Below are 26,400 nucleotides of genomic sequence, written 5' to 3' on the forward strand. Positions count from 1 at the left end.
GAACCACATGGGTTCTTGGGTTTCCACCTGTGCCATGTGTTGGGGTGGGACAGGAGAGAAGCTAACTGTTCATTTGCTAGTGCTCCTGCCCCCAAGCCCCTGTGCCTGTGCTGCCCACCCTTTCAAGGTGGATTCACTCCATCCTTCTGCATGCCACTCCTGCTGTGGGCCCTGGAGATGCGAGGATGAGGAAACTATGGGTTCTACTCCAACAGAGCCCACAGTCTGAAGGGGGAGGCTGCCAGGGAAACCATGACTGAGGGTGGAGGGATGAGTGTGGAGATACATTAGCCTGGAGGCAGGGCACTGGCAGCTCTGAGGTTGGCTTTTGGGGAGGTAGGAACGGCCTTCCTACACTCCAGGAAAGTCAGGAAAGGCTTCTTGGAGGAGGTGACCCTTGAACAATTTTGAGAATCCTTCAACAACATCATAAATAAAGATCAAACCACACATGTCTCAGGGCTATTTGTGACAGTTTTGAACTGCTGCAAGTAGTCTCAGGAAAGATGGGTACTGATCCTGAAGACTTTTTCTATACATAGATTATAAAAATATGAATTCCTAACCCTGGCTGCTCACCCTTCTCCCCATTCTTGTGTTTCTGACAGGGTCATCAGAAATTATCTCCTGGGGTACCATAAAAACCACTCCAAAACACACATATTTAATATGTAGTGTGATAAAGCAGCTTAAAGTTGAGCATGTTAGGGGAAAGTGATTAAAACTCAAACAAGTAACAATGGCATTTCCCATTTCCAAAAGGGATGAAAATTCCCATTGCAAGGGTGAAGCAGGTCAGATGGCTGCCATGCGTGCCTTTGAAAAACCAATCAAGATGTGTTCAGGAACCAGAAAACGGACTAACCCAACAGGAGTATTTTTGAGTGCACATTTACTGTCTGAGCCCTTATATCTGAAGGAAATTAACTGCCTCACCACCACACTATAGTTATTTATGGAGCCACTTGCTGGGTAGGCAGTGGAAGCCCCTCTTCGTGGGCAACTCCTAGATGAGAAAGCCAATGAGCCAGTACCTGCGAAGAAATGTGTGATTAGAATCCAATTCATGCACGTGTGAACCTCATGGGGCACAGTGCTGGGAGGGGCAGGGGGGCCAAAGAAGGCCTCTCCAAGAAGATGACATCATAGCAAAGGTGAGGCAGGACAGGTGAGAAAGGTGGGAAGGAGCCAATCCCTCCAGTGCTTCCAGACAGGAAATAATAGCCCGGTGCTCCAGGCAGGAGGAGCCTGCCTTCTGGAGGCATTGACAGCGCTCCAAAGTGGAGGGTTGGAGAGGGAGCCACACCAGATCTGCCGGATCACTGCAAGGGCTCTGGGCCAAGCTTGATGGAAATGAAGGGAGGACTCGGCACAGTTTTAACCCACAAGTTGTTCTTACTTTCCTGGTAGATATTTGCTATTATGTTTGGCAGAATTGGGCACCTGGAATGTTCTCTTGGTCAAGTAATTTTGATGAGAGTTCCTTTCTTTCCTGAAGGTCAGTCAGATATGCTTGCTCCCTCTTCCCATTATCCCCAGCAGGTCTGCTGAACAAGTGCACTCAACTGCCTGGGTGCACCTCTTCCCATGACATCAAATGTCTAGCTTGTGAGGGCTGCACTGTCTTGCAGTGTTTCTATTTCTTGCTCTCAGCAGTACTGTGGTGGGGCCTGTATCTTGATAGAGGCAAGGAAACCCGGGTCTTGAGGCTCAGAGGTTCTTGACACTGGCTCTCCGGTAAGATCACCATGGACGCTAAAATGTTTCTGTAAAGGCCAAGGCCCCCACTCAAACCTGCCTTGCTGGGTTGTCCTGGCCCCAACTGCCCTGTTCAGGTTTTCAGACATTCAAACAGAAGAGTCGAGGTCAACCAACATTTATGCCGGCAAATGATCAGATTTCTCTTAGGAGAGTAGACATTTTCTTCTCTTTCCTGTGAGTCCCAAATGATAAGCTGAAAGTTGTTCCCTACTGCTCACACACAGCCCCTCTGAAAAGCAGAAAAACTTTCTGAGGTATTGAGCGAGGTGTTTTAACACCATGGACAGCGCCCCTGGTTCTTTGACCGGCCTAATAAAACGGCCTTCCGGGTTCTAGAAAGCATTTCAGCAAAACAGGCTCAGAAACACCACATTCAAGAGAATAACTATTATATGTGAATACACTTAAAAATAGATCACACACTCTAACAACTGAAATGTACAGAAAAGATGAAAGTGCATCCGTTAACGTTTAAATGCCCATTTCTACTGATAGCATTCATCTGTACGCTCAGCACAGCGGAACAGCTAACCTGTAGGACAGCGCCGGGGCAAAGGGAGCAAGGAGCCAGCGCTGCAAAGCTGTGAGGGGCGGGCTTTAGGCTCCCACCGCCTGTATCCAAAACGCTGGGACGGGTATTTAACCCCCTGAACCTTGCTCCTCTTGCCTGTGAAATGTGGATGCTCCAGCGGGAGTTTCCGAAGATTGGAAGCTTGACATGTAAAGGCCTTAGCAGAAAGCTGCCCTTGGTTTTAGGACCACTTAAATACGCAATCAGGTTTCCCTTCACCACTTTCATTAAAGCTTTTTAAAAAATATGATGCTTCTTCAGTGGAGCTATTTCCTCCTTCTCTCCACACCCAAAATACAAACAAAAACACACCCACCTGCACACATTCGCAGATGCACTCGATCACATTCACAAGCATTCACACACTCATATCTATACTCACTATCACTCACACCCAGCCACACCCACCTGCACACTCTCACACTCCCCACGCACATATTCCTGCATACACGCATGCACACATTCACTCATGCACCCTCACACACACACAGCAGGCTCAGATGAATTTGAGATGCCCCTCTAGCTCTCCCACATCTCAGGTATTATGCTCAGAGCTTCAGGCATTGACGTGTGGAAAATGTGAGAGACCTCTGCCTCTAGACCACATTATTATATTATTCATTTTCTATTTCTTCTATTTTTTTTAGTTTTATGATTTTTATTAGAAACATGACATGTGCTCATTGCAGCTGAGGAGGGGACAGGGGGAGAGAGAGAGAGAGAGAGAGAGAGAGAGAAAGACTTAAGGGAGGGTTTTAAATACTTCTCCTGACTTCAAATCTCTCACCTCTGAGATAGTTGCTGGTTTGTTTATGTAGTTATTAACTGTGCTCAACTGAAAAATGGCCCCAAATATGTCATTGTCCTAATCTCTGGCACCTGTGATTGTGACCTTACATGGCAAAAGAAATTTTGCAGCTATGATTAAATTAAGGATCTCGAGATTGAGGATTACTTTGGATTTTCCAGGAGGACCCAGTGTCATCTTAAGTGTCCTTTAAGAGGGAGGCAGGCAGGTCAGAGAGGAGAAGGCCACGTGATGCTGGACGCAGAGGACTAAGTGTTGCGCTGTAAAGAGGGAGGAACAGGCCACAAGCCAAGGAATACAGGCCACACTGGAAGCTGAAAAAGACAAGGAAAGGGACTCTCTCCTTAGAACCTTCAGAAGAAAGCAACCCTACCAACACTTTGACTTCAGCCCAGTGAAACTCATTCGGGACTTCTGACCTCCAGAACTTATAACATAATAAGTTTATGTGATTTTAAGTCACTAAGTTTGTGGTAATTTGTTACAGCAACAATAGAAAATTAATACACCAAATGTTTTCTATACTCTGTGTGTGTGTGTGTGTGTGTGTGTGTGTGTGTGTACTCCACTTTTTTGGCCAAATGAAATTATGTAAAGTATGTATTTTTAAAAATTTGATCAGGAGGCTGAGGAAGGAGAATGGCATGAAGCCGGGAGGCAAAGCTTACAGTGAGCTCAGATCACACCACTGCACTCCAGCCTGGGCGACAGAGCAAGACTCCATCAAAAAAAAAAAAAAAAAAAAAAAAAAAAAAAAAAAAAAAGATACCAATTCCTGTAACATTATCTTTTTTAAGAGTTTTTTGGTAATCCTTTGTATGGGTGAACATATTACATTTAGTCTACTATCAATATATGCATACTTATTATCTTTGCATTTCCACTATTAGAAATGATCAATGAATACTCATATCCATGTCACTTTGGCCACATACGGCTGTGTTTCTATAGGATAGATCCCTGGTGGTAGAAGGATGTCTAAGTTTGATAGACACTGTTGAATGCACTTCACACTCACTGCAGCACAAGAGTGGCCACTTACCCACATCTTAGCAACAATAGAAAACATCATCCTTTGCCCACTTTTTTCTGTTGGAAATGTTTTTTCTTATTGATTTGATATCGATCTTTATATACTAAATATATTACTTATATGTTGGATAAGTTGCAAATATTTTCCTTCTTTGTGTTTGTCTTTTAACTTTTTCCTTTCGGCAAGAAAATGTGCTCAGTTTTTATGTCTTAGAAGTAGGAAAAAGGCTTTTTTAAACCCAAAAGTCTATCAGAAAAAGATTTTCTAATAAATACCCTCCTATAATTACATCTAAACTTTGTAGTTTCACTTTAAAATATCTTAATCTCTAATACATCTGAAATTTGTGTGTGCATTGGGAAACAGAGATACAACCTTTTTTTTTTTTTTTTTCTTAAAGAAAAGCTAATCATTTGTATTTTCCTCAGATATTTGAAATACTACCTCTTTTCATTTACTAGGTTCCACAGCTATCTGGGTCTGTTTTAGTGTTCTCTTTGTGCTTATTAATTTACTATATATGAAGCCAGGCATGGTGGCTCATTACTGTAATCCCAGCACTTAGGTAGGCTGAGGCGGGTGGATCACCTAAGGTCAGGAGTTCGAGACCAGACTGTCCAACATGGTGAAACCTCATCTCTACTAAAAATACAGATTAGCTGGGCATGGTGGCACGTGCCTGTAATCCCAGCTACTCAGAAGGCTAGGGTGGAAAATCGCTTGAACCCGGGAGGTGGACATTGCAGTGAGCTGAGACTGTGCCATTGCACTCCAGTCTGGGCGATAAGAGAAAAACTCCATCTCAAAATAATAATGATAATAATAATAATAATTTACTAGATATAAGATTCTGGGAATACAACACTCTTACAGTATTTTTGGATCTCTAGAAGGTAAACTCTTCCCTAATTATTTTTCTTTTTTTACTTTTAAAACTTTTTGAATGTTTTAATACAGTTATTATATTATTTTATGTTTTTAGTTTATTTCACTTTAATTTTTAGTCAATGGAGGTAGCCAAAACAACCCATAACAGACTCTGCCTATGTGTAATGAATACTCAAGTTTTCAGCAGAAGGAGTTACATGAAAATGTGCTCCTGCCGGTTGAGACAAAGCAAAGCCAGCACCGAGAAAGATAAAGTTATAGACAAGGCTGGGAGCGAGCACAAGACTGTTAGAATACAAAGAACAAAATTATTCTCAAAAGAGAAGATTTGGAATGTCAAATAAAATAACAGTGCAATTAAAAAACTGCATATGAGATACCAGATTCAGTTAATCGTGTGGAGAAGTGGCAAGGAGAAGACAATTAAAATCTTTGTGGAGTATGTGTGTGTGCGTGCAGTTATACAACAGCAAATCGGGTGGATTGGGGCACTGGGTGGTAATTTTAAAAAGCATTTGAATTTTAACTCTGAAAATTAAGGAAGGCACTTATATTTAAAAATCACCAATATAACCATTTCTAGAATTAAAAGCCAAGATATACAACTTCAAAGTAGTAGAGAATATAAAATGCCTCCTCAACAACAGCAAAAAATTAATTAAAAGACAAAGGATGAAACAATAAGGAAAGGGAAGATAAATCCAAAGAACAAGATAATAGAAGTAAGCAAAAATTTATCAATAAGATTTTAAAAAAATAGATGGTACAAGTATCCATGTAAGAAAGAAAACTTTCAGAAAGTTCCTTAAAACAAAGCACAAGCAACTGGCTGGGAGCAGTGGCTCATGCCTGTAATCCCAGCATTTGGGGAGGTTGAGGCAGGGGGATTGCTTGAGTCCAGGAGTTTGAGACTGGTCTGGGTAACATGGCAAGACCCATCTCTACAAAAAACAAACAAACAAAAAGCACCACACACACATACACACGCAGGCAAGTGCCATTTATGAGTTATGCCTACAAAATCTGATACTAACGGGCTGGAAGTTGAAGGAAGATACTGGGAACAGAGGTCTACAATTTTGTTCTTTTAATTCAAGATTCTCTTGGCTAATCTTAGCATTTTGCATTTCTATATGCATTTTAGAATCAGCTTGCTAATTTCCACAATAATAATGTGGGAGTTTTACTTAGGACTGCATTTAACCCGCAGATCAATTTGAGGGAATTGTGGCACCTGTAATGCCAGGTACTCAGGAAGCTGAGGCAGGAGAATCTCCTGAACCCAGGAGGCAGAGGTTGCAGTGAGCCGAGACTGCGTCACTGCACTCCAGCCTGGGCGACAGATTGCAATACTGGTTTTTCCAATCCATGGAGATGACGTCTTCCTCCATTTACATAAATATTCTTTAATTTCTCTGAAGAGTTTTGCAGTTTTCAGCGTAAAAGTCCTATATATCTTTTGATATATCTATTTGTATTTTATTTTTATGATAATGTAAATAATATATTTTTTAAAATCCATGTTCTACTTATTTACTGTTGGTATATGGAAATACAATTGATTGTTTTGTGTACTGACTTTGTATTGTGTACCCTTTATAAATTTGCTTATTGATTTGAATACTGTGTAGATTTCTTTGGATTATCTATGTATACAATTAGTTATCAGCAAATAATGAGTTTTATTTATTTCTTTATAATTCTTTTGCCTTTACTCATTTTTCTTGGTTTATCACACTGGATAGGACCTCCAATATAAGGGCAAATAGAAGTGTGATAATGGATATCTGTGTCTCATTTCTAATTTCATGAGAAAAAGTTTTAATATTTTATCATTAACAGGTTTACTTTAGTTTTCTGTTAATTTTTAAATTAAACTACAAATTTGCCATTCTATTTCTGATTTCCATTAGTTTTTTGTGTTTTCTTTTTAATCACAAATAGGTGTTAAATCTTATTTAAAAATTTTTTTTTGTATCTACCTAGATGATCATATTTTTTCTCCTTTTTATGTTAATGTAGAAATTACACAGATTGACTTTCAAATATTAAACCCATCTTATATTGTCATAAACTCACATTAGACCTGATGTATCATTATTTTTATATATCGCTAGATTTAGCTTATATTTTATTTAGGATTTTTGCATCTATAGTCCTTAAAGACATTGGCCCATAATTTTCCTTTCTTGTAACATAATTGACAGATTTTGGTTCAAGGTTACACTGGCTTCAAATGTGACTTGAAAGCTGCATCTTCTTCTTCATTCTCTGAAAGACTTTGTGTAAGATTGGTGGCTGTAGGATGTATAGTAATTTCCCTTTCTCTATTCCTGATGTTGGTTATATATAGTTTTCCTTTTTTCTTTTTCTTGATCAATTTTATTAACATTTTCAAAGAATGAGCATTTTTTCTTTGTTGATTATCTCTGTTGCATATTTGCCGTCTATTTAATTGATTTCTGCCCTTGTTTTTTTATTGCATTCTTTCTTCTATATTTATTTATTTATTTATTTATTTGAGACAGAGTCTTGCACTGTCACCCGGGCTGGAGTGCAGTGACTGGATCTTGGTTCACTGCAATCTCCGCCTCCCAGGTTCAAGCGATTCTCATGCCTCAGCCTCCAGGTAGCTGGGATTACAGGCACCCGCCACCATGCTTAGGTATTTTTTTATTTTATTTTTTTTAGTAAAGATGGAGTTTCACTATGACCAGGCTGGTCTCGAACTCCTGACCTTGTGATTCACCCGCCTTGGCCTCCCTAAGTGCTGGGATTACAGGCATGTGCCACCACGCCCGGCCTCTTCTATTTTTAAAAATTTGTTATTTTTTTTCCAGTTTCTCGAGGTTATAATGAAAACTAAAAATCGACTTTTCAGTCTTTTTTTTTCCATTGTAATATATGAATTCAGGTTGCGCATTTTTATTTTAAGAATGGCTGTTTTAGTCCATTCTCACACTGCTATGAAGAAATATTTGAGACTGAGTAATTTATAAAGAAAAGAAGTTTAATTGACTCACAGTTCTGCATGGCTGGGGAGGCCTCAGGAAACTTACAATCATGGCAGAAAGCACCTCTTCATAGGGTAGCAGGAGAGAGAAATGAGTGCCAGCAGGGGAAATGCCAGAAGCTTATAAAACCATCAGATCTCATGAGAGTCCCTCACTATCATGAGAACAGTAGGATTCAATTACCTCCCGCTAAGTACCTCCCACAACAGTGAGGATTATGGGAACTACAACTCAAGATGAGATTTGGGTGGGGACACAGCCAAACCATATCAGTGGCTTAAAATCTTTGCCAGGTTTTGCTATGTCAACAGTCTTTATCACTCAGTTTGAAATAGTCTCTAATATTCCTTCTGATATCTTCTCTCACCCATAGCTTATTAGAACTGTAGAGCTTAATTTTCACACAAGTGGGGATTTTCCAGTTTCTTTTTTCCCAAGCTAACTTTCTCTGTGGCCAGAGAAAATGATCTTCGTTATTTAAACTTTTTGAAATTTTAGGAGCTTGATTTACTGACCAGCTATAATCAATTCTGGTAAATGTTTCATGTGCAATTAAAAAGAATGTATATACTATGGATTTAGAGTGCAGTATTCTATAAATGATAATTAGGCCAAACTTGCTAATTGTGTTATTCAAATTATCTGCTTTGAAATATTTGTGTTAAAATCTACCATTATGGTTGTGAATTTATTTACTTGTTCTTCATATTTTGTTAGTTTTGCTCTACATATATTTTCAAGTTCTGTTATTGGATTCATGCAGATTAAAATTTATGATATCTTCTTAGTGAATTGACCCCATTATCATTTTCAAATGTTTATTGTTAGTAACACTTCTTGCCTTAAAGTCAATTCTGTCTGATATTAGTATAAATATACTAGCTTTCTACGCCTATAATCCCAGTGCTTTGGGAGGCCAAGGTGGGTGGATCACTTGATTCCAGGAGTTCTACATCAGCCTGGACAACATGGTGAAACCCCTTTTCTACCAAAAATACAAAAAATTAGCCGAGTGTGGTGGTGCATGCCTGTGGCCCAGCTACTTGAGAGGCTGAGGTTGGAGGACTGCATGAGCCTGGGAGGCAGAGGTTGCAGGGACCTGAGATTGCACCACTGCACTCCAGCCTGGATGACAGAGTAAGACCTTATCTCAAAAAAAAAAAAAAAAAAAAAGCATATATATATATAATGTATATTTATACTAGCTTTGATTTGGTTTTCCTGGCATATCTTTTCTCATCATTTTACATTCAATCTTTTTGTATCCTGATATTTAAATCATTATCTCTTGGAAGCAGCATATAGCTGGGTTTTAATAGCCTCAACTGACAATCTTAAATCTTTTTCTTGGAGCATTTAGACAATTTATGTTTAACACAATTACTGATATAGTTATGTTTGTATCTACCATGTTACTATTTTGATCCACCTGCTTTGTGTTCCTTTATCCTCCTTTCATGACTTCTTTTACATTAATCAAATATCTGTATCATTTATTTTCCCTAAGCTAACATGCTAGCTGCTATATAAACTTGAACTCTCTGATGAAATAGATATTTTGTTATGAAGGTGCAAATAATTCAAATGAATTTGTTAAGAAATAGAACACCAGAAACGGCTCTTGAAAATTTAAAATTTATCAAAAATCTGTCTTCAATGTTGGAATGGCCAGATAATTCTTACAAATAATCATGATGATATCTTTAAGAAACAAATGCCATGATTTAAACTACAGAGTATCACAGAAGTAAAACCTTTAATAAAATATTAGTGTATATTGTCTAGTGGTATAGTCTGGTAATAATATAACAAACCTAAACAAATTTTATTGCTTGAACGTGAATGTGATTTAACATAAATGAAGCCTCTCTATAATTCTTGAATGAATAAAAAGGTCAAGAAAGACCATAGGATATTTTCGTAAATATAAAAAAGGTATTTGAGAGTATTTCTTTCTGAATTTTAAAAAGCTTCTAGAACTAGGGATAGAATATCATTTTCTTAATAATGTAATAACCTACTGGAACCAGCAACTAAAGAATATTTAACAATTACAGAATATAATTATTTTCATTAAAATCAAGAACAAGAGAAAATGCCTACTATTACTCATATGGTTCATCATTGATTTGCATTGTCTAATGATTTTAGACAATGCAGTGAGAAAAATATGAAGTTGCATACTGCAAAGTAGGCAATGATATTTTCTGTCTTTACAGATGATTTGATTGGCTATCTGGAAAATCCAAGGGAATCAATTGATTAACACTACTTTAATTGATAATAAATTCTAATTGGATGGTTGGTTAGCTATCCAAGACACAGAAATCAGTATTTTTCCAACATAGCACCAATAACTTGAAAAGCTAAAAAAACTACATATTTTCCTTAAAAAATATATAAATACTAGCAATAAACCTAAAAAATATGCAGTTACTGCAAAGTAATTAACACTTTACTTCAAGACAGAAAAGTTTTGAATAAGACAGCATTCTTCTGGATTCGAGACTTGTATTAATTACTTTTTTTGAATGATAGAACCACAAATTTACGTAATAAAATATAATTTTAAGCCTCTCTCATGCTCACACTCATCGGCAACTTCACATACTTTTAGTTGTACATTTACATCTAAACACAAACATATAGCTTTCATAAAAATAGAATCATACTGAACATGTTATTCCCCAGGTTGCTTTCCATTCAAGAACACATTTAGGAATTCTTTTTACGGTTGTATAGTTATATCTCATTTTTAACTCCTACATAGGATTTCATAGTATGGATATGCATGATTTATTTACATATTTTCCTTTCTAATGCATTGTTTATAATCTTTTAATTTATTAAAGCTACTTACATATTATAGGTACCAAACCTATGTTTATTTTTTGAATTTTATGTTTTAATTTTAACTTTAAATTTTTAATTTCAATAGCTTTAAGAGTCCAAGTGGTTTGGGGTTACACTGATGAATTGTACAGTGGTGAAGTCTGAGATTTCATTGTACCCATCACCCAAGTAGTGTATGTTGTACCTTATAGGTAGATCTTTATCCCTCATGCTCATCCACCCTCCCCACTTCTAAGTCTTCAGTGTCCACTATACCACTCTGTACGCCTTTGCATACCCATAGCTCAGCTTCCACTTATAAGTGAGAACATGCGATATTTGGTTTTCCATTCCAATCCTGAGTTACTTCACATTGGATAATGGCCTGTAGTTCAATCCAAGTTGTTGAAAAAGACATTATTTCATTTTTTTTATGGCTGAGTAGTATTTACATATATATATCTCTCTCTCATATTTTCTGTATCCACTCATTGTTTGACGGGCACTTAGGTTGACTCCATATCTTTGCAATGGTGAATTGTGCTTCGATAAACATACTTGTCCAGCTGTCTTTCTGATTTTATGACTTCTTTTCCTTTGGGTAGATACACAATAGAGGGATGGCTCTGTTGAATGGTAGACTTACTTTTAGTTCTTTGAGAAATCTCCAAACTGTTTTCCATAGAGAATGTGTTAATTTACATCCCCACTAGCAATGCATGAACGTTCACTTTTCATCACATCCATGCCAACATCTATTGTTTTTTGACTTTTTAATAATGGCCATTCTGGTTGGGGTAAGGTAGTATCTCACTGTAGTTTGAATTTGTATTTCCCTGATGATTAGTGAGGTTGAACATTTTTTCATATATTTGTTGGTTGCATGTATGTCTTCTTTTGAGAATTGTCTAATGGCACTTGTTCACTTGTTCACTTCTTAACAAGATTATATTTTTTCTTGCTGATTTGTTTGAGTTCCTGTAGATTCTGGATATTAGTTTTGTCAGAGGAATACTTTGCAAATATTTTCTCCCATTGTGTAGGTTGTCTGTTTACTTTGTTGATTATTTCTTTTGTTGTGGAGAAGCCTTTTAGTTTAATTACATCCCATTTATTTATTTTTGTTTTTGTTGCATTTGCTTTTGGGATCTTAGTCTTAAATTCTTTGCTTAGGCCAATGTCCAGAAGAGTTTTTTTCTAGGTTTTCTTCTAGAACTTTTTTATGGTTTCAGGTCTTAGATTTAAGTCTTCAATCCATTTAGAGTTAATTTTTGTATATGGTGAGAGGCAGAGCTCGAGCTTCATTCTTCTATATGTGGCTATCCGATTTTCCCAGCATCGTCTATTGAATAGGGTGTCCTTTCACCAGTTTATGTTTTTGTGTGCTTTGTCAGAGATCAATTGATTGTAAGTATCTGGCTTTATTTATGGTTCTTTATTCTGTTCCATGGGTCTATGCATCTACTTTTATACCAATAACAAGCTGTTTTGGTTACTATAGGCCTTGTCGTATAACTTGAAGTCAGGTAATACAATGCCTCCAAATTTGTTCTTTTCATTTAGCATTGTTTTGGCAATTCAGGCTCTTTTTTAGTTTCTTGTGAATTTTAGGATTGTTTTTCTAATTCTATGAAAAATGATGCTGGTATATTAGCAGGAATTGCATTGAATCTGTAGATTGCTTTGGGCAGTATGGTCATTTTCACAATATTGATTTTTCCAATCTATAAGCATGCAATGTACTTCTATTTATTTGTATCATCTATTATTTCTTTCAGCAGCATTTTGTAGTTCTCCTCGTAGACATATTTCACCTCTGTGGTTAAGCATACTCCTAGCTATTTTGTGGTTATTGTAAAAGGAACTGAGTTCTCGATTTCATTCTCAGCTTGGTCATTGTTGTTGTATAGCATTGCTTTGGATTTGCCTACACTGATTTTCTAACCTGAGAGTTTACTGAGTTTATTTATGAGATCTGGGAGTCTTTAGGGTTTTCTAGGTACATAATCATATCATGAATAAACAGTTCTGACTTCCTCTTTTCCAGTTTGAATGTCTTTTTTCTTTCTTTTGCCTGATTGCTCTGGCTAGGACTTCCTGTATTAATTCTTATGCGTAGTTAGCCCAAGTTGATAAAATCCATTTATAGAATTTAAAAATGTAATATAATAGATTTAAATTTATAGAACTCCATTGGGGTTTTGTTCTTGAACTTACCAAAATTATCCTGATTTATCTAGAATAATACATTTGTTTGAATATACAAAACTTTTTCAGTAAAATAACATTAAATTTTTGAGGAGAAGTATCCTCTTACTAGGTAGTAAACATATCAATTTACAGTCTAATAATCAAAACAGTATTTTTTTGGTCAATAAATTAATAGACCAATCACTGGAACTCAATAGAAACTTTAGAAACGTATTCAAGTTTCTGTAAGAATTTATGATATCATTATCTCAGTAATTGGAGAAATAGTATATTGGAATGAATTATCATTTAGAAAAAAATAAATTTCCTATCTCATGTCTTACACAAAATAAATTCAAAATGCATTAAAGTTTTGTTTTGTTTTGTTTTTTCTCTGGAGACAAGGTCTCGCTCTGTTGCCCAGGCTGGAGTACAGCAGTGTAATCATAGTTCACTGCAGTCTCAGACTCCTCAAGCAATCTCCCACCTCAGCCTCTGGAACAGCTGGAACTACAAAGCACATGCCATCACATCTGGTTAATTTTTTAATTTTTATTTTGTAAAGATGCAGTCTCACCTATGTTGCCCAGGCTGGTCTTGAACTCCTGAACTCAAGTGATCCTCCTGCTTCAGCTTCCCAAAGTGCTGAGATTACAGGCATGAGCCACTGCACCCAGCCTGCATTAATGTTTTAAATGTGAATTTTAAAGGCAGATGATGAATATATGTATTTGATTGGGTGAGGAAATTCTAAGCATGACTCACAGTCAGAAAAAGTACTCTATGAATATTTTTCCCCTTCACAGTGGTTGGTCATTATTCTTAAAATATTATACTAACCCACTGAACCACTGTTTTATGTTTCATGATCTGCTAGTTGGAAACTTTTTTTTGTCTTCATATCTTTCTCTCATAAAAAAACTTATATATTTAGAAGATTTATCCAATAATGGGCTTACATTTACCATAAATACCATTTTTTTCTTCCATGAAATTATAAGTCACATTTTAGACATCAGGAGACTTTCAGTCCTAAGAAGTTACAATTTGAAATTAAACTTATCTAGTTTTTAAAAACTTCTAAGCTAGCAGGATATAAATAATGTGCTGGTGTTGGCAATAACTGTTCATAGCGCTTTCAAAAATTTGAATTCTGGAAATGCCTTTCCCTCGGCAGCATGTTTTGTTTGCTTCAGGCATTTTGCAAACACAATACTTTTAAAACACAGCTTTCTATCTCCCCCATGAAATAATTTGAGAATCACCTTTATGGTTTGTCATTTTACTGTTTAGACTTGAAATGGATTCATCTGTCTTACTAATCAAGCCTTTAACTAATAATATAATTACAGCACTTATGCATGTATTTCTTATGACACTCCAAACTTCACAAACTCTTGCTTAGAATCAGTGTAAAAGGAAGAGGTGAAATTTCTCCCATCTCCCTCCAATAGCTGTGTGCCTTCTGGAAAACACGTGCTATGATCTGTGTCTCTAAAATATGCTGAGTGCTTTGTCCCGAAAACAGTCAGCTTCTCTGGAAAAAACATCAGCCAAGATCCCTTTCTAACTTTACGATGAGAAGTATCATTCCAGATGAGAAGCACAAGTCCCATTCAAAAGGAATGGAAGTGAATTTTACAAAGATTATGTGATTGATCTGAAGAGGAAGACAAAGCAAATTGAATATCTCTTCCCGTACCATATGTGACAGTTTCTCTGAAAGTTTTAGGACCATGAATATGACTTTCCTAATCAAGCAACCCATTTCAATTTTTTTTTTTTTTTTTTTTCCTTTTGAAATAAGGTCTTGCTCTATCACCCAGACTGGAGTGCAGTGGTGCAAATGCAGCTCACTGCGGCCTATCCCTCCTGGGCTCAGGTGATCCTCCCCAGTAGCTGAGATTACAGGTGCACACTAACATGCCTGGCTAATTTTTAAAAAATTTTTGTAGAGACAGGGTTTTGCTATATTGCTTAGGTTGTCTCAACTTCCTGTCCTCAAGTGATCCTCCCGCTTTGGCCTCTCAAAGTGCTGGAATGAGCCACCACACCTAGCCAATCTTTTAATTTTTACTTAGTAACTGCTTACATTTTCAAGTAAATGTGAAAACCTACGTCTTTTGTGCTCTGTGTTGATCTCTTCCTGAATGTGGTTTGGCTCAGAGCCCAGCATCCTTGGCATTGACTTGGTTACTCCTTAAATATTTACAGTCCGCAATACTTTTCTTGTCCTCAGCCTTACTCTTTTGCTGTTTGGAGCATTTGGAAGTGAATAATGTCTCTCTCAGTTTCGTCTGAGACTTTTGCGGAGAGTTTCTGCCCTGTGATGCTGGGGGTGCCTGCTGCAATGCCCGTTGCATTGCCCCTCCTGGGAAGCATGAAGGAGTGGAGAGGCAGGTGGGTGAATTCACACCACGCCAGCTTGTGTTCACTGAGGGCTTCCTGCCTGCAGGCCGTGGAGCTGGGTCCAGTGAAGGGCTCAGATTCTGGGGGGCAAGGCTCCTGCTGGGACAAAGCCTATAGTCCACTGGGGATGCTGAGCAAAAGGGTGGAAATTAAAAAGTGGAAGAGCTAACTTAATTCAAGGCAATAAGAAAAGCCCTATCATTCATTTTCACAATCGCCACAGTAATTTTCACAATTGTTACAAATTTCTCTCTCCTAATTTCATTACTTTAAGGCCGATGTGGTCAGGAAAGCTTTACAGAGGTTTTGGTTGGACCTGAGCCTGGAAGGCTGGCGCTGCGCTGGGAGAGGCAAAGGTGATGTTTGGGGAGTGTCCAGGAAACAGTGCGCCCTGAGGCACAGGTCAGAGACAAGGCAGCCCGAGGCTGGCACAAGGCCTCTGGGCAAACCAGCTCTGGTAGGTTCCAGGCTTCAGCAAGTAGGTGAGTGGCTAAAAATCAGGCTGGTCTGGAGATGAGGGTCTAAGATTAGGGAGGGTCAGCAGCTTTGTTTTTATTCAGTCAACAACTATGCATTGGACACAGCTGTCTGCCAGGCCCTTTGCTGGGCTTTTCCATACAAGAGTAGACAGAGTTGGCATCGTTGCTGTCCCCAGGTACAGGCAGCTAATGAAGGGATATAAGTGAGTAAACCTGCAATGAGCTGACCATGTGTCAAAGGACTAGAGACACAAGAGAGGGCCTCCCCAAGGACAGCTGAGCCAGATTCCAGGGGTGACAGAAAGTGTGTGGGGGGAGGGGGCTTCAGCGGCTCATGGACAGCTTTCCCAGACAGAGAGGGCAGTGCTCAGGCTCTGCTGCGTGGAAGCAGGCTGCAGCCGAGGGTCTGAAGGGGTTCGGGGTGGCCAAGGGAAGAGTGCCAGCAAGGTGATGACAATACTAGAACCTAGAGAGGGAGGAGAGAGTGAAATCATAACAAATGGACCCAACAGAGGTGTCCAGGCAGGGGCTGGACCACTGATGGTGAGGTAGGGGCTGTGGAAAATGCCCTTGGTGCTGGAGAGGATGTGGAGAAATAGGAATGCTTTTACACTGTTGGTGGGACTGTAAACTAGTTCAACCATTGTGGAAGACAGTGTGGCGATTCCTCAAGGACCTAGAACTAGAAATACCATTTGACCCAGCCATCCCATTACTGGGGATATACCCAAAGGATTATAAATCATGCTGCTATAAAGACACATGCACATGTATGTTTATTGTGGCACTATTCACAATAGCAAAGACTTGGAACCAACTCAAATGTCCATCAATGACAGACTGGATTAAGAAAATGTGGCACATATACACCATGGAATACTATGCAGCCATCAAAAAGGATGAGTTCATGTCCTTTGTAGGGACATGGATGCAGCTGGAAACCATCATTCTCAGCAAACTATCGCAAGAACAGAAAACCAAACACTGCATGTTCTCACTCATAGGTGGGAATTGAACAATGAGAACACTTGGACACAGGGTGGGGAACATCACATGCCGGGCCTGTCGTGGGGTGGCGGTAGGGGGAGGGACAGCATTAGGAGATATACCTAATGTAAATGACGAGTTAATGGGTGCAGCACACCAACATGGCACATGTATACGTGTGTAACAAACCTGCACGTTGTGCACATGTACCCTAGAACTTAAAGTATAATTAAAAAAAAAAAAAAAGACAATGCCCCTGAATGAGAAACTGTGTGTGTGCAATGCACATGACAATTTGTGTCGACGGTGCATCTTTTCCGCTGTTTCCGGTCTCTAGAAACTCTTTTATTACAGAACAGTTGAGAAGAACACAAAACCAGCATCCCTCCGAGGTGACTCACCTTCTCCCCACTGCTCCCTCTGTTAGTAACACTGACAGTTTTTACACAGAATATTGAACACCTGCCCTGAAAACCTTGCTTTTGTGCCTGCTCTCAGGTACAGGAATAACACTGGGGCTGTCGGGGAGTGTGACCATGAGTCCTGATTCTGAACCCGTGATGGGAAGCGCACTAGGGCTGGATTCCTGCCATCCATTGCTGGCCATGCACCCTGCACCCACTACATGGGGAGAACCACAGGTAGAGTCACTGAATACCTGAATATTAAATGCACGAGGAGATGCACTTAACCATCTAAGAACCGAGGGAGCTGGCCACAAAGACAGGGAAAAATTTTTTGACAGTGTTGAAAAGTTTTTTTCCTCGTTTCTGGACATCTTGAAGTCAGAATATCCAATGCTCTTTAAGCATTTTTATGATAAAAAGCAATCACCTTATTAGTGGCTGTGTTTAAAGCTAGCCAGACTGAGGGCGGTAAACAGCACTCCATTTATTAATGTGGGGCTGCGAACCTGAGCACCAGCTGGGACCTCCCTGTGTGCACTGGGCCATGGTGAGAGAGAGGCATGGGGCATGGGGCATGGGAGAGGCGTCCTTGGTCCAAAGGATGCATGAGATGGTATTAGAACCTCCCATTCCTGCTGCATGAAGATGTCAAAAAAAAAAAGAAAAATAGAGCCTCCCATTTATTCTCAAGTGTTCTGTCTGTCCTCTTAGTCAAAGGTCCATACATCCCACCCTCACCATGTGGCTTGAAGGGCTCCCTGACATTGCCTTGGCCAATGAAATGGAATTTGGCATGACACTGCTATATCCAGCAGAATCTTGAGGGCAAATGTGTAGTTTCACCATGTCTCACCTTCCTTTGCCATTGACTGAGATGGGTTGCTACTCTTGCCTGGGTGCCCAAACACGGAAGGTAAGATGTGGGGTAGTGCCTGGGAGGAGAGCCACCACCAATGTGTGTCATGTTGTTCCTATGAGCCACTGAGGTCATGGGGATGTCTGTTACTGCAGCATAAATGAGCAAGAGCTAACTAATAAAGAGATTAACATTTAAACATTTAAAAAAACGTACAGTGGGCCAAACAAAGCACGCCCTGGGCCAGCATGCTCTTTCACACATCATGACCACTTCCCACCTTCCAGAGAGGTGCATGGGATCTTCCGCAATGCTAGGCAGGCTGCCCCTTTCCTTTCCTTTTTCCTTTCCTTTCCCTCCCTCACTCCCCTCCCCCTCCCTTTCCCCTCCCCTCCCCTTCCCCCCCTTCTCTTTTTCCAGACAGGGCCTTGCTCTGTTGCCCAGGCTGCAGTGCAGTGGTGCCATCGTAACTCATCACAGCCTTAACCTCCCGGGCCCAAATGATTCTCCCACTGCAGCCTCCTGATCCTGGGATCATAGGTGTGCACCACCACACCTAATATTTTTTCTTTTTTTTATAGAGACGGGGTCTTCCTACGTTGTCCAGGCTGGTCTCCAACTCCTGGAAAGCATAGGAAGACCCTGTCTCTATTAAAAAAAAAAAAAAGAAAGAAAAAAAAAGAAAGAAAAGAAAAGAAAAAAGAGGTCAGGCGCGGTGGCTCATGCCTGTAATCCCAGCACTTTGGGAGGCTGAGGCGGGCAGATCACCTGAGGCCAGGAGTTTGAGACCAGCCTGGCCATCATGGTGAAACCCCACCTCTACTGAAAATACAAAAAAATTAGTCAGGAGTGGTGGCACACACCTGTAATCCCAGCCACTCAGGAGGCTGAGGCAGGAGAATCACTTGAACCCAGGAGGTGGGGGTTGCAGTGAGCCGAGATTGTGCCACTGCACTCTAGCCTGGGTGACAGAGTGTGACTCTGTCTCAAAAAAACAAAAACAAAACAAAAAAAGAAAAAAGTGACCCTCCATCTCAGCCTCTGTGCCTGGCCCGACAGGTTGCCAAGACCACCACCAGTATGTGCTGTCCTTTCTCAAGGTGTCTTCAAGGAGAAGTTAAGTACACTGTGGACAGCCCCCTGGCAGTAACACACCTACTGCAAGCCCCTTCGTGTAGGAGGATTTGTTCTCCTGGCCCCTCCTTCCAATATGAACATCTTGAACTACAACTGTAAACCAGAGTCCGGACCTAGGGTTGAGATCCTCAAATAATCCCATGGAAGAGACCCCGTTCTCCCAGCTGCTTGGAGGCATTTCACAGCTAAAACCACTCTTCCAATTAAAGGAAGTAAATGAATGGGCAACAGCCGTAAATAATGTCCTCTCTTGTATTTTTCTCTAAACATTGGTTTTGTGGTCATGTCTTTGCTGGTGCTGAAACACTTTTTCACAACCAGTGATAATGTATGTGATTAAAACCTTGGAAATGGATTCCCTCAGTCACTCACTCATTTTCAAGGATGCCACCAAGTTTAGAATGTTGCTGTCCCATGCTTCTCCCCACCCTTGCCCATGGCCTTTGTGCTGCTGTGCCCATTATCTGTGTAATGGCTAAAATTCAGAAGAAAATGGCTAAAATTCAGAAGGAAAGTAAAATTACAAGCAGCATTTTTCTCAACAAACAGACCACTGGTGACCTAGTGAGGGCACCAGCCATTGCCTACGCCTGTCCTTCTGGTGGCACAGAATTCACTGGAAAGGTCTCGGCCAGCCAGGCTCTGCGTCCAGCCTCTGTCTGTGTCTCTAAGGGGGGCCTGCGCCTCCCGGGCTGCCTGGCAGGGCCCGTGAGGCTTCACTGTCATGAGAAAAGAATCCACAGGTCTGTAAACTTGCTATTTTTAGGCCTCAGTGGACTTGCGCCAGTTTCCTGAGTGTAGTAATTACCCAGATATTTTATTGAATAGGGCCTTGAAAACTTACAACACACACCTCAAACCTACTCAGAAATTTAAACAGGTTTAAAATGCCATGTAGAGAATTCTCAAAGACAAATGACAAGCCCACTAACCCATCCACCTCCCCCCACGCCCTCAGGCTGCTCCTACCCTGCTTCTCTGTGCTTGCCACACCCGTCCCCGCCCTGGTGAGCTCACCCCATGCAGCTCTGCTACGTGCCAGCCAGGCAGGGCTTGCTCCCTGACGGACCTTTCCAGACTGACTTCTCTTCTAAATGCAAGCCTCTGTGTCCAACTGTCTTCTGGGGATGTAGGAGGGACGTCTCCAACCTAGCGTTTCCTAAAGAGGGATGCTTCCTGCTCCACCCACTGGCCCCCATCTCAGGAAATAAGACTTTCATCCATGGCTGAGGCCACCGACCCAAACGGATGCTTTGTTCACTCTTCGCCTCCCTCCCCACTCAGTCCCCATGGCTGGCTCTACTTCAAAATCCATGCTGCATTCAAATCCATGCTGCTCCCCATTCAACCCCCACCTCCAGAATCTCCTGCGGGACTGCCATAGCCTCCTAACTGAGCCCCTGTCCCAATGGGTCCCCTGCCCGGTACTGTTCCACATGGCATGTAATCTTCTAGAGTATGTCAATTTGACCTTGATCGCTTGACTCACAAATCTCCAAGTCTTCACTTTCTTACCATGGGGGAAGGAAGGCCCGGCCTGCGATGAAGGCGCACAAGTCTGTGGGTGGTTTCCTTTCTGAGGCCCACGAGGCTGCGCTTCCCTCTGGTTGTTAAGTGTCATGTGTAGAAGATAATGACTCAAGTGCCTGGATTAGCAATTATGGGGACTAGCGATGCCCCTAGCCTACCCTCAAAGTCCGGGCTTGAACAATAGAACAAAACAGACACCCAGAGGGTTTGGCAGGGAATAGAGAACGATTAGAGAAATAGAAAAATTAATTAGCTCATTAGAGCGGGAGCAGGAGAGCCATTCTCTTCCATTAATGGGGAAGTTGGAGCCCGAACCAAGAGCAGAAGGCATGGAGCAGAGCCACGGACTGACTCTTTCTTCAGTTAGAGGAAGCAATGGGAGAAGCAGAAGACTGAAAGAAAACTCCAGCTCCTTTAAGAATCACGGAGAAGTAACAGCGGACAGGTAGGACGCACAGAATAGGTACACCGCACCGGTCACTCTTGTAAGCACTTCATGGCCATGCCTGCCTTTCATCTTCACATAATCCCAAGCATGAGTTACAACAATTTTCCCCATTCTGAGGCCAGCAAGTTTAATCAGTTTGCCTGAGGCCACATAGCTAGGAAATGGCAGAATGACGGCAGTCAGGTGAATTGGTTCCACAGCCACTGTTCTTAACAAAAACAGAAATCTAAATTTGAGAATATGCCCTGTTGAAAGACTCTTAAAACAGAGAGAAAATCCAGCAAACTTCCCCTGAGACAGATGGTCTGGGTTTCTTTCCATTTCCTAGAACTGCTTACCTGTGCGGAGCCATGCTTACTAACCCATTGCCCTTGGTGACAGTGAGGCTTGGTGCTGGGCTGCCAGTGACCTCAGTTAGGGGGCATGGAAAACTTGGTGACTTTAGCTGCAGGCAGTGTCTGCGGTGGCGGTGCCTGCAGTCTGGTGTGTTGTAATGTAAACACCCAGGAAAGCTTCTTGTTGCTGCTTTAGGCCCAAGGCAGGGAGCCAGGAGAAACAGAGAAGGGAAGGGGTCTTCATTAGACGAGAAAGGAATATTGAAAAGTGAGGGTTTTTCTGTTTCACTTTCATGTTATTTGACCTTTTACATTGTAAATTATATTCATTTAAAAAAATAAAGAAAAGGAAACATTTCTCCAGTAACTGGAATGCAGGACACATATTAAAACAGGCAGTGAGTGTTAAGCTACACAGTGATTTTAAAACGAATGCACCATCTTACTTGCTCCGGCAGTGGCTCCTGTGTTCACATCTAAGGCATCCTGTTCCGACCTCCTTGGTGGAAACCTGGAAGCTCTCTGATCTTTCCTCTCTCCTTCCTCCACATTGAATCAATTACAGAACCCCAAAGATTTTACCTCCTATACATGTTGTGGCAAAGTCAGTGTGGTGTGTTTGCCAGACCCAGTTCCTTTGTGTTTGGGGCTCTCAGCTGGACTATATATTCCAGCCTCCCTCAAGTTAGATGGGGCCACATATCTGAGTTCTGATCACCAAGACATGCGTGTGAGTGATGTGCTGGCCACCCCCAGACCTGGACCCTAAACCTCCTGCAGTATGTTCCATCCTATTTCTTCCTCTCACCCCTTTGCTGGCCCTCTGCAGAGAACTAGCTGAAAACTCCAGGGCCCAAGGGAACAGCAGAACTTCTGCATGAAAGAGCCAGGATCCCTGAATGACTGTGTGGAGCAGAGTTCTCCTTCCCCATACCCCAGGCTCCATGTGGTGGACTGGGAAGTGAATAAGAAATAAACTCTTAACATGTCATACCACTCTGATAAACTCTTAACATGTCATGCCACCCTGATTTGAGATCGTTTCTTACAGCAACAATGACTGACCCTAATTTATTTTCTCCTAAACAATCCTTTCCATACCTAATACTGTGCCCATTACTGATTTTCTATTTCTCTCAATAGGCCATCCCCCTAACCTTTACCTCCATCTTCAATCGTGCCCTCTCATAATTCCATCTGTTAAGACAAAGTGAATTTTTCTTAAAATGCATGTCAGACCATACCCCTCTTTAGGGTACATCTTTTAATGGTACCCCCAAAAGGGCTGTCACATGGCACACCCTTCGTGTGCCTGGCCTTGGCCAACAGCCTCACATTGGATTTCTGCTGCCATGCTCGGGCCCTGGCCACTGAGAGCCCTGGGGAATTTCTGTCCTCAGGGCTGTGTCTCTGGCCATTTCTCATCCTGGAATGTCCTTCCTCTGTTAGGCTAATACTCTGCATCTTCTAGGATCAGTCCGGCAACACCTCTGGGTTCCCTGGCCCTGTCTCCCACTGGTACCCTGCACACACGTGTACATCACACACCTCTCCGTTTGTTGAGCTGGGAGCTTCTTTGGGCCCTCACTCAGAGATGGAATTTGTCATCTGTGTGTGCTTGACGCCAGGGCCCAGCAACTACCCCAGTCGTGACAATCCGAAGTTGTCTCCAGACATGGCCACATGTCCCCTGGGAGACACAGTCAGCTCTGGTTGACAATCCTGCTCTAGAGTAGTTGGGAAGAAGAGGCATTTCTTGTGGGTTGTATTCTCTTGGTGGGGCTGTTCTATTCAAGGTTGAAAACTGGATTTCATCAGAACATTCAAGTCTCTGTAGTAGGCCAAAAAGTGTCCTCCCAAAATTCACATTCACCCAGAACCTCAGAACAAGACCTTATTTGGAAACAGGGTCTTTGCAGGCTCTCAGAAACAGACTCGTATGGACTGAATTCAGATGAGATTGTGGGTGGCAGACATTGGCTTGATATGAGACCCACTTCCTGCTTCTCTACTAACAGACCCAGTTTCTTTCAACATGGTCATAAGTGCAGCATGAACAATACTCATGACTGGTTTAGGTCATTCATGATCATTCTGTGTCTCATCCTGTGTCTCAATTTCTCAGACTCTCTTGCAGTCTGGGTGGCCTTATAACCAGCTCTAATCAACAAGATTTGAGGACAAATCTAACATGAGGTTTCTTGGAAAAAGTTTGCTTTTCTGATACAAAGGGTCATAGACAGCAGACACTGTCCTTCTTCCCCTACCTCCTTCCTCTGGACATGAGAGCTGGAGCCAGAGCAGCCATCAGGTAAAGACCCAGGGAAATGTCAGACAGGTCAGCTCAGACATCCTGGGGCACTGGGCCACCATGCCAATGGCCCTCTCTTGCTGGATTTCTTATTATGGGAGCAAAATAACTTTCTTGTTTTATTTAAGTCTCTAGAGTAGATTGCACAGTGGTCTTCCCAAAATTCTGGGTGAATTTTGGGAGGACACTATGCAACCTCCTAGTGTCCTCAGAATGTCAGAACAAGACCTTATTTGGAAATAGGGTCTTTGGAGGTATAATTAGTTAAGAATCTTCAGATGAAATCATCCTGAATTTAGAGTGGGTCCCAAATCCAATAACTGATGTCCTTACAAGAAGAGAAGGCATAGAGAGATGCACAGGGGAGGATGTCATGTGATAACGTAGAGGTTAGCATAATTCAGCCTCCTCATTCTCCCCCTTCCAGTGCCCCACGCCCCTTGCAATGTGATGCAGCTCCTTCCACCAAGAGGTGGAGGCTTCTTTCCCACTTGTTGACTTGTCAAGGCCTTGCCACTTGCTTTGGCTCACAGAATGGTAAGGAAATGATGGCATGCCAGTTCTGAGCCTCATGCATGTCTATTTGCATTCCTGAAACCCTGTTCAGCCACCTGAGAACAAGCCTGAGTCAGCCTGCTGGATAACAAGAGACTGATGGTCCTTGTCAACTCTGTCAACTCTGGTGTCCCAGCTGCCAGCCAGGCTACTGTAGCTCAGCCAGTCTTCAGCTGATCGGCCAGCTGAGTGGAGCAAGATCAGCTGTGTTTGACCCAGAGCAGCAAAACCACTTAGTTGATTTGTAGCCTTGTGAGCAATACCAAACACTTATTTTAAGCCACTAAGCTTGGGGTGGTTTCTTACCCAGCGGTAGCTGACTAATACCTACACACTTTCAGTTATTTGGCACCTGTGAGCAATTGAATTTGGGCTCCCTGGTTTAGGTAGAGGTTTTCAAACTTCACTGTGTTTTAGAATTACTCAGAAAATTTACTTAAAATAGAGATTCCTGGGCTTGCTCCTAGATAGTGTCAGTAGATTGGGTGAGCTCCAGGTATCTGCATTTTGACCAGCATTGCTAATTCTGGCATGGGTAGTCCATGGAATACACTTTGTAAACCATTTTTTTCATGGGAACAAATCAATAAAACCATTGTGTAATTTCTAATATTATTCCTCCTCCAATATCAGAAGAGAGCGAGGAGAGGGTTTCGGCCCAAAAGGAGAATGGGCTGCACTTATCTGTAGAAATTGATAAAGAGAAAGATCTCCCTCGCCCAGCATCTCAAAAACTGCATTTTACATTCAGTATTGTTTCTTGATTGCATTAAGAAATATACTGCAGCCGGGCACAGTGGCTTATGCCTGTAATCCCAGAATTTTGGGAGGCTGAGGGGGGTGGATCACTGGAGGTCAGGGGTTGAAGACTAGCCTGGCCAACACGGTGAAACCCCATCTCTACTAAAAACACAAACATTAGCCAGCTGCGGTGGCACACACCTGTAACCCCAGCTACTCAGGAGGCTGAGGCACGAGAATCGCTTGAACTCTGGAGGCGAAAGTTGCAGTGAGCCAGGATTGCATTACTGCACTTGATCCTGGGCGACAGAGTGAGTCTCTCTCTCTCTTTCTTTCTAAATATATATATATGTGTGTGTATACTGTTTTTAATTTACATAAAAATATTTATAATCATATAAATAACAAAACCTCGGCTTTAATTACAAAATGTTGTTTGGTGGCTGGTGAACCAAATTAAGGAGGATTAGCTAGAGGCAAACTGCTAAGACAGAGTATGAGGCAATCAAGAAAAACTTAAAGTACCTAAACAATGACAACCTGTGTAACAGATCCTGGAAGCTGGACAAGGGCAACTGCACGTGTCCATTCCTGCTGGGCCAATCAATCAGCTGCCAGTCATTCTGCCAATGTTCACCGAGGACTGATGTGTCAGACAATCCTTGAGCTGGTGCACAGCAGGGACAGGCCATTCCTATCCTCTCTTCATGGAGCATGCATTCTAATGGGGTGGGGGACACAGATGATAAATGCGATAAAATATAAACGAGGTGGTATAGTATCCCCCAAAAAGATATGTTCAAGTCCTAACCCTGGGTGCTTGCGAATATGACCTTATTTGGAAACTCTTTGCAGATGTAATTAGGTTAGGAGGAAGACACAAGGGGGACCCTAATCCAATGCCACTGGTGTCTTTCTAGAAGAGACACGGACACAGGGAAAATGCCATGCGATGATGATGACAGAGTGGAGTGATGCATCTACAAGCCAATGACACACGGAAACATCATGTGATGACATGTCAGAGAGTTGGGTGACGCACCAACAAGCCAAGGAATGCCATGGTTTGCCAGCAACACGAGAAGCTGAGAGGAGAGCATGGGGCAGA

General features: G+C 41.5%; 1 long non-coding RNA gene across 3 annotated transcripts in view; it reads right to left on the reverse strand.

Moving 5' to 3' along the window:
- The window catches only part of LOC123573918 (uncharacterized), an 85,290-nt gene that overhangs the window by 56,706 nt on the left and 2,184 nt on the right, over window positions 1–26,400 (reverse strand). Inside the window, exons 2-3 of one of the 3 annotated variants that reach the window (XR_012413576.1) lie at window positions 25,833–26,013; window positions 20,171–21,872 (exon numbers count right to left, since the gene is read on the reverse strand). This is a non-coding gene — a long non-coding RNA (uncharacterized lncRNA). Of the gene's footprint in view, window positions 1–20,170; window positions 21,873–25,692; window positions 26,014–26,400 lie in introns of those variants that run through there. The other 2 variants (XR_006698636.3, XR_012413575.1) reach the window with 2 other exon arrangements.

Source organism: Macaca fascicularis, chromosome 6 (genome assembly GCF_037993035.2).
Source record: "Macaca fascicularis isolate 582-1 chromosome 6, T2T-MFA8v1.1".
NCBI classification, from domain to species: Eukaryota; Metazoa; Chordata; class Mammalia; order Primates; family Cercopithecidae; genus Macaca; species Macaca fascicularis.